The 13,673-nt window shown below is 54.8% G+C and overlaps 1 protein-coding gene across 2 annotated transcripts in view; it reads right to left on the reverse strand.

Moving 5' to 3' along the window:
- Positions 1 to 9,738, reverse strand: part of PTPRE (protein tyrosine phosphatase, receptor type E) — a 179,558-nt gene extending 169,820 nt beyond the window's left edge. Inside the window, exon 1 of one of the 2 annotated variants that reach the window (XM_018041550.1) lies at positions 9,679 to 9,738. The gene's annotated coding sequence lies outside the window, so the exon portion shown is untranslated. Of the gene's footprint in view, positions 1 to 9,415; positions 9,551 to 9,678 lie in introns of those variants that run through there. The other variant, XM_018041551.1, reaches the window with a different exon arrangement.

The following is a 13,673-nucleotide window of genomic DNA, read 5'->3' on the forward strand; positions in this document are numbered from 1 at the left end:
CAGACAGCCCTGGAGGCCCCAGCCGCATCGGCCATGGAAGTTGTTTCCTCTGCCCCACCACCAGGAGCCCCCTCCTGGAGACGGTGGTGGCCGCAGAGCGGTGGCACGCCCACCCACATCCTGGGGACAGGCGCCCTGGCTGGGGGCGGGGGGCGCAGTGGACCCTCAACCAGACTCAGAGTGGAGGCTGCAAGGGGCTCACTGCGGAAGGCACAGCCCGCTCAGGCTCCGGGGGCTGTGCCTTTCCAGGGAGACCCAGGGACTCATCTCACAGGAGCCTAACCAGTGTCCCATATCAGAGGCGACAGGGGCTGAGCCCCAAGTGACCGGACACCAGTCACCCCACAGGCCTCCCTGCACACTGCAGCCATCGATTAGGCAACAGGGACACCCACACAGCCAAGCCATGCCCACTCTGTCTTTCGGGCCATCAGCTCAGAAGTCACCCCGGGAAGCACAGCCACACTCCCCACCTAGGGGGCCTAGAAACAGCATATGGAACCTGGCTGCGCCAGTCTCCAGAATACCAGTCACGAAAGAAAGTGCCATCTCTGTCCAGCACTTACAGATCATCGCCATACTGAAACAAGCAAACAAACGAAAAACAAAAAAAAAAGGAGAAAATCCTTAGTGCAGTGAAGTAGCTAGGACTGATGCCATTGATTCATTGATTCATTGATGTCATTGACTCCTGCCCAGCACTGCCCATTCATTCAGGATGTGCGTTTCAACACGACATACAATAAGTCATCTGCTAAACAAAAGCATCCCAGGCACAAGAAGCACATGTGTGACTGACTGCCTTCTGAAATACCGCCTGGCTGCAGCTGGCCAGGCCCCAACCACACCCAGAGGGCCAGGCCGGCGAGACTTAGGCCAGGCCGACAGAAGAGGCAGGCCTGGGAGTGAGGTGGGAGTCTCCCCCACTCCAGGCTCCGCTGGGAGCAGGAACATTCGACTCCTGGCGAAACAGACAGGTAGGCTGGGCTTTCAGGTGATGGAAGCAGACGAGGGGCCTCCATTTCCCGAGACCCCAAAGCATGACCAGGGGGTCAGATACGGGAGGGAGGTGAAGGGGTCAGCCTACCCCTTCTCTCAGGAGAACATGAGAAGGAGTCTCAGTCCGAGTCGGGACGTGGTCCTGGGAATGGGCATCGTGACCCCGGCAAGTCTTAGGATGTTCACTGGGGCGCAGGCATCGCCCTTTCGCTCTAAACGGGGAGATCACGTGGGTCCCCAACCTCCTCAAACAGATAAAGCCTAAAACAAAAAGGGCAGAATTGGTGTTGTCTTTTAGTTCCTTCTTTACGGAGTGTTTTTTTCCCATTATGATTTATCACAGGTTATTGAATACGGTTCTCTGTGCTGTATGGCAGGACTTTGCTGATTATCCATCCTACAAATAATACCTGGCATCTGCGAACCCCAAACTCCCACTCTGTCTCTCCCTCCACCCCCTTCTCCCTGAGAAAGCGCCAGGCTGTCCTCTCTGCGAGTCACTTTCTGTCTCACGGATGAGTGCACTTGGGGCATACTTTAGAGTCCACATCAGACACAGCTCAGACGCCGGTAAGAGGCTGGGGAAGGCCAAGCTCTTCTGTCTGTTTGATTCCAGCCTCCCCACCCCTAGGCCCCAGGTCCCCTGAGTCACCCACCGTTCCCCAGAGAGGTCATGCCACTTCTCACCGCTGGGCAAGCACAGGGAAGTCCCTCTGTCTGGAATGTTCTAGGCCTGTTGGCCGCCAAGAAAACATTCTTGAAAACGATGCCTGCTTGTTGGCGAAGCTCTTCCAGGCCCCACTTCACAAGCCGGTCGCAGCAACTCTGCTCCACCTCTGCGGCCATGCTTACATTATACACGCCCTGGAAATGACCAAGTTTGCCCTCCTATGGGTGGAGGGCAGGGGACTCCGACCTCCAGGATCTAATGCCTGACGATGTGAGGTGGAGCTGATGCAGTAATTACAGAAATAAAGTGCACAGGAAATGCAATGCCCTTGAATCATCCCCCAACCATTCCCCACTTCCCACTTACAGAAAAACTGTCTGGAAACCTGGTCCCAAAAAGGTTGGGGACCACTGGACTACAGGGCGCCCACAGGACAGGTGTCGTGATTACTTTGTAATGCCAGTGTTAAGCCCAATTTGAGTATACCACAGATACTCAATAAATGTTTACATCCCCATTTGTCCCTTCCATACCACCTTACAGACTTCTTCCCAATACTACCCACATCTGATGAAAACCAAGAAAGTTCCTTTGAAAGAATATTGTTGGCTGGCTAAGAATAGGCCTAGCTTGGCACAGTTCCGTGCAAAATTATTAAATTTCTGGCTCTTGCATCTTTATATTATGTTGAGCCAAAATCAGGACTTTGCTCCAAGGAATTTAAATGAGCAGACTGATACCATCTCCAGTACATGACTGAGCTTCAGCTGATGTTCGCAACACGGCTGAAAAGTAATTTATTGAATTACTGATGCACTTAATAAAGTGCTGCCAAAAGCTCAGAAGGAGAGGGTGCTGAGCCAACTGCACTTGAGCTTGAAGGGGTGACTGTTTCAAAGCATTTTTATGTCCAGGACTTAAATGTTCAGCTGTTTATAAAACTAAGGCCACTTTCAGAGCCAGAAAAACCGCCTACTGAAGAAAAGTGTCCATCACAAGGAATAATTTTACTAGTAACCAGGCAGGTTTTGAGAGGACTTGAAATAACATGGTTGCAAAGGAGAGTTTCTTTTGATTAGCCAACGTCTTAGCGAAACTAAGATGGGTTTATTTGTACATGGTTAAGAAGTTAAAATATTTTAATCTCCTTGGAAGAGCACTTAGGTGTCTAGTAGTCATTAAAGCAAGTGCCCTAAGGCAACAGTTTCAGGGCCCAAACTGAGTTACTGCAAACCCTTGAATGTCATAAAAGGACACACATATTCTGGCTTCTGGTTAATTCACGCTGATTCCCCACCCCTGTCCCCCTGGAATTGTGGGAGAGTTTCTCCTTCTGTGATTCGGTGAGAGTTTCTCCTTCTGTGATTCGGTGAGCTTGGTCTAACTGGTAGCCCCGTGCTTGAAGACAGTGACAGGTCACCATTTTGCTCTCTGAAACCACCTGAGACTACACCCTGGAATTTAATTCCTGCCTACAGGTACCTAGAGCCAGGCCCCCTATTCTGGATTGAAAGGGAGTTTGGAGGCCTCCTTAGATGACAACTGGAAGATAAAAGCTCAGTATCTGAGTCTCTCTGTCTCTCTGCTTTGTACCAAGTGCATTAGTATAAAATGGCTATGAGCAGGCCAGCCCTGGGAAAATTGTCAGAAAAACTGACCCTTGGTATCCTCAGAGCCCCTCCTGAGCCATATGTCAAACAACAAAAGAAAAGCTTTCTTCCATGACAAGCATCCAGACAGACTGGTGAGTGAGGTGGGGCGGAGTGGGGGAGGATGGCCTATGACATCAAGTCACGGAAATGGGTGCCCCACTTCAAGACCAGCCTTTGGATTGGGAGCAGAAAGCAAGGCCGGAGCTCCCACAGTTTAACGGGGAGCCTGCTGCGCCAGGAGCCTGCACCGACCAGACCCTGCGTCCCCCAACTCCCAGGGCCCTCGGGCATGTTGGCCAAACAGTCACGGCCGAGTCTGCTGGAAGCCAACTGAACTCGGCTGAGCCGATGCGTGGGAGCCCCAGCCCAGGGACACTGCCTGAAAACACCAAGTCCCTTTGGGGCGAGGGATAAAATAAAAAGGCTGAGTCCAAAGGTCACTCAGGACAACACATTGTAACCAAGTAGCTAGGCGACGGGAATATTCACAATTCCCGGCCTAGGAGTAAAACGGAACTCGTTGGCTCTCGAGTACAAATATCAGTGACTAAAGTTACGACCAACCTAGACAGCATATTCAAAAGCAGAGATATTACTTTGCCGACTAAGGTCCGTCTAGTCAAGGCTATGGTTTTTCCAGTGGTCATGTATGGATATGAGAGTTGGACTGTGAAGAAGGCTGAGCGCCAAAGAATTGATGCTTTTGAACTGTGGTGTTGGAGAAGACTCTTGAGAGTCCCTTGGACTGCAAGGAGATCCAACCAGTCCATTCTAAAGGAGATCAGCCCCGGGTGTTCTTTGGAAGGAATGATGCTAAAGCTGAAACTCCAGTACTTTGGCCACCTCATGCGAAGAGTTGACTCATTGGAAAAGACTGTGATGCTGGGAGGGATTGGGGGCAGGAGGAGAAGGGGACGACAGAGGATGAGATGGCTGGATGGCATCACTGACTCGATGGACGTGAGTCTGAGTGAACTCTGGGAGTTGGTGATGGACAGGGAGGCCTGGCGTGCTGCGATTCATGGGGTCGCAAAGAGTCGGACACGACTGAGCGACTGAACTGAATGTTTGGTTGGAAATAACCAAATAGATCTCAGGACATTAATAACCAAAAATGACGCCTGCGTCTTAGACAGTGGACGTGGCGTGACTTGCTTTGAGGACACAGCAGATGCGTCCTCAGATCAGAGCTCAGGTCATCTTGAGCCTGGCCATGAGGCGGTGCCGTGACCCTCTGGCAAGCTCGCGCAGGTGACGGCAATCCATCCACACGACAGCCCTGTTGGGGACGTGTGATCGCGCCCATTGCAAACAGGGAGGATCGCCCTGGGAGATGTGTTAAGTCACTCGCCCCTAACCGCAGCGCCCGGAGCCCCAGCCTCGACCCCGTCCCTCTGGTCCAGTCTGTGCTCTGAGCCCTGGGCTGGGCGCCTTCCAGTGATGAGCAGAGCCCGGGGCTCAGATGCACTGCTGGTTCTCAGACGGAGTGAAATGACTGTGAGCAGGGGAGAGGCCTCAGCATGAAGCCTCCTCCCCTGGCGCACTCTGGGGTCTGTCCACTTCCCTCAGAAGCCGGGCTATTCTGGGAGCTCCGGCACCTGGCGAGCAACCTTCATCCCTGGGGAGGATGATGCAGCCACGCACCTGCCGGGGGAGGGTGGCTGACGCTCAGCACTCATTCCGGCACATCACGCTGTTGTTGGAGCCCAGCCGCAGGGTCCAGACTAGCTTTCCTATCAATTCCTCATTCCCCACCCAATAAATATAACAGCAAACGCTTGCCCAAAACGCTTCTGGTTTTAATCACACGAAAAGTGAAAGTGAAAGCGTTAGTTGCTCAGTCATGTCCAGCTCTTTGCATGACCCCAAGGAGGTCATGCAAGGCTCCTGCCAGGCTCCTCGGTCCGTGGAATTCTTTAACCAAGGATAATTTTTCCCCTTCTGTCCCCAAATTGAGTTTGTATTTGTTCCAGGGAGAAAGAAAACATTGGCCCCTTTTTGGTTCTCTCATCCAGGTTACATCCACTGGCTACACTAACGTCACTGACTGGGGGATTTTTGCAGAAGCTAAAGCCTACAGTCAGTGACGTGTTAATTGGCATTCTTGATTATACTTGAAACGTATTTTAAAACACACATTGAAAAAATGTATTTATTTGGTTCTTATTTTCTGGACATCAATATAAAAGGATATGCTGCTTTTTTGAAAGATAATGTTGAAAAAAAAATTTTTTTTTCATAAGCTTCGACAACTTCTTTGAAGTGTCTGAGGAGTTGAAAGAAAGACATCAGGCTCACATTTCTGGCTCCGAGCTGCGAGCTGTGTGAGTTCAAAGAGGCTGCGAACCACATCAAAACTCCTGGGTTCGAACACCTGGGTGGGGCAGCCCTTGATGGACGAGGTTTGGGGAACAGCAGCCAGACGGAGAGAAGCAAAGGAAGCCAGCATGGTAATCCCCAAACGAGGGCTCTCTTAGCCCAAACCCAGCAGACGCTGCCCCCCACAACTGTGCGCCTGCATCTGTGAAATTCACCGAAACCCCTCCACCTCTGGTGCAGCGGATCTAAAACCCCATCCATCCAGAAGGTCATCCAGCACTCTACCGGAGAAAAATGTAAGTGACATGAAAGAGTGAGAAGTTACCTCTCCAGAGAAGCCTTCTGGTGTGTCTGGGGTCAGCACGTAAAATTAACAGCACACTAAATGGGCCCATGAGCCTAATCGTCCTCTGGGTAGGCCTGGCACCCAGAGCGGACAGACACGTGGCCCCTGTGATGACCCAGCAATGGCAGGCAGCCCAGCTGTGGATGGGGTCGGGGGCGGGGGGCTGCACCACCTGGACCAAGTGAGTAGCGTGAAATCGGTCAGCACCCTGGCGTTAGGAGGGGCTCAGAGATGACCCAATGCCCACACGTCTCTCTCTGGAGAAAAGAAGTGTGAAGTTCTGAGGGTTTGGGGGGCAGTCCGTGGCTTCACAGCCTTTATTTCCTAGAATAAAGAAGCCCTTTTCTTGACTTGGGGCCACCCTAGATCTAGGCCACACTGCTTCTTGACCCCGGCTTTGGCTGGCTTGCGTCTTTCACAGAGCCTGGTTTAATCCAGCCCGTGGACGCAGGCTAATGTGCGTAAATGACTGCATCTCCGCCTCCCAGGCCACTCTAACACTCAAGAGTCAATGGTGTGTGTTAAAGAACGGATTGGTTCAAGGCGCACAGTTCATGTTATGAGATTAGAATACTAAATCACACAGATCTTACATCCTTGTTCAAATTATCACACAAAAAAAGTTAACTGGTATATCTCGCTGCATTGACTTGAAAGAGCACTTTGGATGGCATACAAAAGGTATGCTGTGTATCTGTCAGAGTGGATTCTGCAAACACTAATGACCTCAGGTAGAGGGGTTAGGAATGCTTTGTGGAGACCCAGGCATTTGAAGTGGGCCTTGAAGTACGGGTAGGAGTCCCAAAGATGGAGATAGGGGGAAGGAGATTCAGATGAGGAGGCTGAGCAGGCTCTACCTTCGAGGATCTGGAAAGCCTGGGGGTGCCTTCAGGGAGCATGGACCCATGGGTTCACTAGAAGGCAGCATGCCAAGGCAAGGGGTGAAGGTGAACTTGGAACACGCAGGTTTTTCCTAGTGATCATCAAATATTAAGAAGGCCAGTCTTTATCTTAATGGATATATTTGTTCCTGTTTTGACAGCAAAACCTCTATAATGATAACTCAAACATTATAAATGGAAAAGACGTGTCAAATAAAGGAATGGAAAGCGACTTCCATGGTGTCCCGACTGCTCTGCAACTTGCCTCCTGGGGAGGTCATCTGAGGTCGCTTTGGTCCAAGTCAGACAGTCATTTTAGCAAGTACGTTCAGCATCTCTAGAAGCACTGGCTGTTTGGTCCCTAGGCAGGCGTCTCTTCTCTCTCCATCTATGTTAAAAAAAAAAAGGGTGGCTGCCTATCAACCACAACAGACATCCCCTAAAAACACACAAACACCTCTACATCCTCAGACCAGTTCCTAAAATGTTTCCATTCGTCCACAGATGAGTTTCCAGAGCCTCCTGTCAGGTGCCTGGCTGGGTGCTGAGAACACAGCATTTTCCCTGGGGAAATAACAATCCAGCCCATCTTCCCACAGCAGGATGGAGGCTGGTGTGATTAGAAGAATAAAGGAAGCATTAGGCAGTGTTGGGCTGGGTGGGAGGTCCCAGGTGTGACTTGACACGTGTTGAGTTTGGGGGCATTTGCCATCCCAGGAGAAATGTCAAGTGGGTGCCTGAGCCTCGGACTCGCAGAGGACGGGCCTAGGATACGACATGCTTCTGACCTGGAAGGAGGGAGTTTTGTTAAAAGCGGGCAGCTTGGCCTGGGGTGATGCCGCAGGAGAGACAAGCGCAGAGTAGGGGAGATCCATATCCATGTTTCAGCTCCACCACCAACCATCAACTGCAGTCAACTCCTCACACATCTGCCTTCAACACGCCCCCTCTAAGGGACCCTGGGCCCCCACTCCACGGCCACTGCAGCCCCTCTTCGGGCGGACAATTTGCGTGCGCACGCGCACACACACACGGATGGACGGGAGGGGTAAAGCATGAGGACACAGAGCTCCGGAAGGCGTCCACTGGCTTCCTTGGGGCACCGGCCAGGTCATCTCGGGGCTGGGGGAGGTCCCTCCATAAAGCTGAGAAGTGGCCCCGGCGCAGGGCTGTGGACCTGCCAGCAGCTTCACATCCTCTGTGCCTCCACAAGAGGCCTCCCAGTGACAGTCACAGGACCTCTTCATTCAGTGCCCACCACCCACGCGGCTGGGGGAGCTGAGCAGCTACGGTTTTACATCTAAAACCGTCTGGATTCAGCCAAAGACCCAGCCTTCTACATGAGCAAATCTAGATCTTAGCTCTTGCTGACATGCGCAAAGTTTCCGGGGTGGGGGTGAGGGGGCAGTGGTTGGTTCACAAGCATGGCTGACACCAGTGAACAAAGGCCAGAGGTCACGGTCAGAGGCAGTGCCACCTCTGGGAAGGGCCTGCCTACGTCACCACCTGGCTTTTTGCTCCCCAAAGCCTCCGAGCCTATCCTCAGAAAGCCTGGACTCCCAACGCTCTTTGCACACAGAGCACTGCCCCAGGCCACGAAGGCTGAGTGACCGCGCGGTCAGGACACCCACGCCCACCCCTTTGCACCCTCCTTCGGCTGAGAGCTCTGGTTCTGCAAAGGCTCAGCGCTCCCTTCACCCCACCACCCCACCCCACTCACAGCTGAAATAGGCATAGGTCTTTATTTTGCAGAATCAGGATTTCACTGACCTTTGAGACACAAAGACCTCCAGGCACCCCAGGTCAAGGGACACCCAGGGTCAGGAGCTGGCTGGACAGTGGTACAGGGAACTTCTGAAACACCTGACCAGCCTTTGCTGGTTGTTATCCCACCCCATCACCTTTCTCTCTAGAGCACAATTGAGCCACAATCCTGTTTCCTGGAGTTTCCCAGGTAGGAACTCTGGTAGTGGTCCTCATCTGAGATCCACGGCATAATTCTGCGAGCATAATTGTTTCACCTTTCTAGAAAGGCTTGCCGAGCCAGGAAGGAATTTAGGTCAAGTTCAGCGCGATCGCTCCAGGTTTGGCTCTGCCTCTCCATCCGAGGGGCTGTCCAGCCCTTCCCAGATGGTCCCGGGGAGCTGGCAGGCTTGGCTTTGTGCTGCGCTCCAGCCCAGGCGCTCTGACAGGTCACCCCGCGGACACCGTGGGCCAGCCTGGGCCACAGGGGAGGGCCCACTTGCCCCAGCGCTCCCTGCCGCATCTCTGAAGCCCCACAGCGGCACCCCACTCCCCTGCCCTCCGTGGGAAGGCCAGGGGCGCCCGGACAGCAGCCCACGCCGCTCGCGGAGTTGCTGCAACTCGGAGTCACTTTCTCCGAAGGCTCGGGTCTGACTCCTGCGTGCTGCAGCCCCCAACACACGCGCCGGCACCCCCTCTGGGTCTAGCCTGCCTTCACACACCTCGCCCTGTCGCCATCGCCACCCGCAGGCACACTCACTCTGCTGGTCCGTTTACCCAGAGGGAGCCCGAGAGAGCTGCCTACCTGCTCGCCAAGTTGGGCTGGGGAGGGACCACCCCGGGGGGGCCCGATGGCCGGGGTCGCGCTCTCCCCCAGACGCCGGCACCAGGCAAGCTCCCGGGCCGGCAGAGACCCGGCTCCGGACCCGGCACCCGGGCGCGGCCCTTCCTTCCCGCGGCGTCGGCCGAGACGGTGTGTCCCCGGCCAGCTCGGGCCGCCCCGGGCGCACGGCCACCCGCAGGGGTTCGCGGGGGGGCCCCGGTCCGCGCACCCTCGCGCGCACTCACCTCCCGGGAGCCGGGGCGCTCGCGCCGATCCCGCCGCCGCCGCCGCGGCGACTCCGCATCTCCCGGGGCGCCCGCCCGCCGCCCTCCGGGGCGCCCCGCCGTCCCCGCCGTCCCCGCCGGGCGCGCAGGAGGCTCGTGGGGACACGCGGAGGCCGCGGGGTCCGGGCGCCGCCCGCGCCGCCGCCGCCGAGCAGGAAATTTGTGGGGCCGGGTCCCCGCCGCCGCCGCCGCCTCCTCCGCGCCGCTGGCTCGGGCTCCGCGGCGGGGGCGGGGGCCGGCGCAGCGAGGAGCGGAGGCGACGCCTGGTGCCCGGCGCGGGGAGCGCACCCGGCCCGCCCCGCAGGGACCGACCGGCCGCCCCGGACCTTGACCCACGCGGCCGCCCCACGCGCGGGGACCCTGGCCGCGCGGCCCCGCTGCCTGGACCAGGGCGAACTGTCGGTATCAGGGTGTGACCCTCTTACAAGCGGGAAAGGCTCTTCCTTCTCAGCCTTGGTCTTGGGCACCAGGGACTGGAGTGCCTGGACACCAGCTCTGGGTCATGCCCTTGTTTCAGGAGGGCAGAGGGCAGGCGCCCAGAACCTAGGAGAGCCCAGAAATCTCTTGAGCTGCTGTCTCCCTCCCTGCAAAGAGGGAGGAAGGGTAGTGCTGGGTGGATGTTGTACTGGGCTCAATTTGCTCGCGATGCAGGAAACAAGGGTTCGATCCCTGGATGGGGACAGTCTCCTTGGGGGGGGCATGACAACCCACTCCAGTATTCTTGGCTGGACAAGAAGGGACAGAGGAGCCTGGCGGGCAATAGTCCATGGGGTCACAGAGAGTCGAACAGGACTTAGCAGGCAGGCGTGTGCTTGCCATTAAGGCAGTAACCTGCAGGCACAGGAAGAGAAGGGACTACCAGGAAGGGTCTGAACCAGGCGTTCTCAGGGACTGCTTTGCAGAAGACTTCCTGAAAGCTCCTTGGAGGAGTTTCAGAGTGAAGGAACTCCCACGGGGAGGGGCAGAAAGGATGCCTGTGTCAGCCTGGTTCTGAGCCCTGGTGCTGTGCCCTCCAGGTGAGCGTCAGGCTCCCGCCCTCACGTGGGAAATGCATCCTCCTTGCAGGGACCTCACTCTGGAGGGCTTGTGAATGGCAGGACCAATGGTGAGAAGGTGACACTTAGGGCACGGTTCCCTGCCTGCATCAGTAGCCAGCAGACACCTCCTGGGACCCCTGGCACTTGTTCTGGACAGAGCTGTGGACTCCAAAGGCTGGCGAGGGTGGCCACCTATTGGCTGGGACCATTTGCAATGCTATATATCCCTTCCACATGGCGTAAAGAGAGGTGAAAGAGTGCAGAATTTGAACTCGGCGCTCTGCCCATGCTGTCCCTGGGGATCTTGTCTGGTGCCAGGGCTTTAAATACCATCTGCATGCAGGGAGCTCCAAAACAGCACAGTCTGTGTGGCCCTCTCCTCCACGCTCTGGCTTCCTGGCTGTCTGCCAGGCAGACCCAGCCCTTGCTCTGACTCTGTTTCTCCGCAGGCTTCCTGTCTCCACCTCACATCCCGCCTCTAACACAGCCCCACGTCCAGATCCTGTCTCGCTCCGTGGTGCCTCTTGACTGTGTCCCCTCCTCTCCGCTCCGCCACCTTCATCTGATGACTGCAGGGTCCTCCAACTCCAGACTCATTCTTTTTTAGGCAGTCCATCCTAAGCACACCGTCCAGGGAGACTCCCTACAAATGAAACCAGGCCCTGCCAGTTTTCTGCTTAAAAGCTTCCATTTGGAATAAAAGCCATATTGCTGGGCGGCTCTGCCTAATTTCTCAGCAGCTCCTGGGCCCTGGGTTCCAGCCCCCCAGCACCCTCTCTCAGGGTCAGAGTCCAGCTCTTCCCCACCTGGGACTCCCCGCCTTGGTACCTGGCCTGCACCTTCCTCCTGACCGCCTCTGGGAAATGACCCTGCACCACTCCCTTCTGCTCTGCATGTGAATACACACACAAGGTGTATCCCCTTGTTGGGAATACACTGATTCCCTTGTTGAGTGTCAGTCTTTCCTCCCTCCTGCCCCTCCCCCTCCTCGGGGCCGTGCCTGTCTCCATCACCTCTCCATCTCCAGCTCCTGACACAACACCATAGCTGGGAGGCTCCCAGTAAAAGCCTGTGGACTGACAGATCAGAGGCAGAAGGGCCCCAGCTGCAGTGCCAGGCAGCCCGGTCACCCTGGAGCCCAGCAGGGCAGTTGGCTGCCTCCAGAGCGTGCCCTGGGGGGAACAGCCCAGGTCAGGTAGGGCCAGGTAGGCCAGTGACTCCGCCCAGCAGTCAATTCCCAGCCTCCGTGGCCTCTGGAGCCAGACTTCCGCACAGGAGGCGATCGTTTCAAACCCTGATGAGCACAGTTTTGCTTGTTAACACTGCAGGGCTGCAGAGGCGGAGACTGTGATGCGAGACGAGAGGACAAGTTGCCTTTGTCAGACATCTGCTACTGGAAAGTCCACAGCCGGGGGAACACGGCGCGGGGCAGATGGCCCCGCTCTCCCAGTAATGTCATCTCTGCGGGACCCCAAGGATGCTTCCTGGAATTAAGCAATCTCCCTCAACCTCTGAAGTCTAAAGACATTCATCGCTGCCACACAAGAGTGTGTTGTCAGAGGCATGGATCCAGGGTCATGTTGATTTCCCTTTGGAAGCCCTTTGACCCTCCATATCCATCTTCCTTCCGCCCCTCCTGACATCAGAGTCAGCTCCCTTATTCCTGAGGCTCTGAGGGCCACCCCCAGCCTCTTGCCATCCTGAACACCTATGTACTCTCATCTTTATGACTCCAGAACACGGCCCTTCTTACCAACCCAGCTTCCTCTTTAACCCTCAGTGCACTTCCTGTTTAAACTGTCTTCCGCCCCACGCAGGCTCTCCTCCTGCCTGTCTCCCCTCCTCCTCCTCTTCCCCAAGCCCTGCAGCCCCTTTCCTTTAAAACACAGCTGGAGGCAGTCTTCCTGAGACTGGTGAGATGAACTGTGGTTGTGTGTCTTCCATTTTACTGGAGGACAGGGCCTCTGGATTTCTCTGCAGCAACCCAGATAATGGTTGTCACGCTTTAAGGGCTCAACAGATGCCAATTAACATTAAGATGTTGAGGCCAGAAATAGTCTCTAGAAGAAGCCAAAAAAAGGCAAACTTGGGTCTGTAGAGAGAAATGAGCTTGCGCTTAAACATCGACCAGAAGCATGAACGTAAAATCACCCGGCATTCAGAGATAAAAGCGGAAGGCCTTGGTGACTGTTGACTGCAGAGCAGGGGCAGGAAGGAGGGCTGGTTTCAGGACAGAAGCAGTTCAGGTTGGCTACTCCAGTCTCTAGAATGTGCCAGAATGAGTAGCCCTAGGGGATCCAGAATCTTCCACTTTCACATTGCCCATCTATCCTTATTCCTCTTCTTTTCCCAAATTATACCCAAGTGTTAACACTGACTAACCAGTGAACTCACAAGGCCAGGCCCTTTGCTGGAAGTTTCCTCTATTATCCCAGAAAAACCAATAATTCTCTTCTCTAGGTCCTTACAGCATTCTAACCCCATTCTCCCACCTTGGATTACTTTGTGTTGGTGAATAATATATCATGTATTATAGAGATCACTCAGCATTCAGAAAGCTAAAAGTATGGCATCTGGTCCCATTGCTGTCATTCAGTTGCTAATCCGTATCTGACTGTGACCCCATGGACTGCAGCACGCCAGGCTTCCCTGTCCTTCACTATCTCCCGGAGTTTGCTCAGACTTGTGTCCATCAAGTCTGTGATGCCATCCAACCACTTCATCCTCTGTCGTCCCCTCTCTTCCTGCCTTCAATCCTTCCCAGCTTCAGGGTCTTTTCATCTTTGCCTCAGGTGGCCAAAGTATCATAGCTTCAATTCAAGGCAAATAGATGGGGGAAAAGTGGAAACGGTGACAAATTTTATTTTTTTGAGTTCCAAAATTACTGTGGATGATGACTACAGCCACAAAATTAAAAGA

The sequence above is a fragment of the Capra hircus genome, chromosome 26, assembly GCF_001704415.2.
Source record: "Capra hircus breed San Clemente chromosome 26, ASM170441v1, whole genome shotgun sequence".
NCBI lineage: Eukaryota > Metazoa > Chordata > Mammalia > Artiodactyla > Bovidae > Capra > Capra hircus.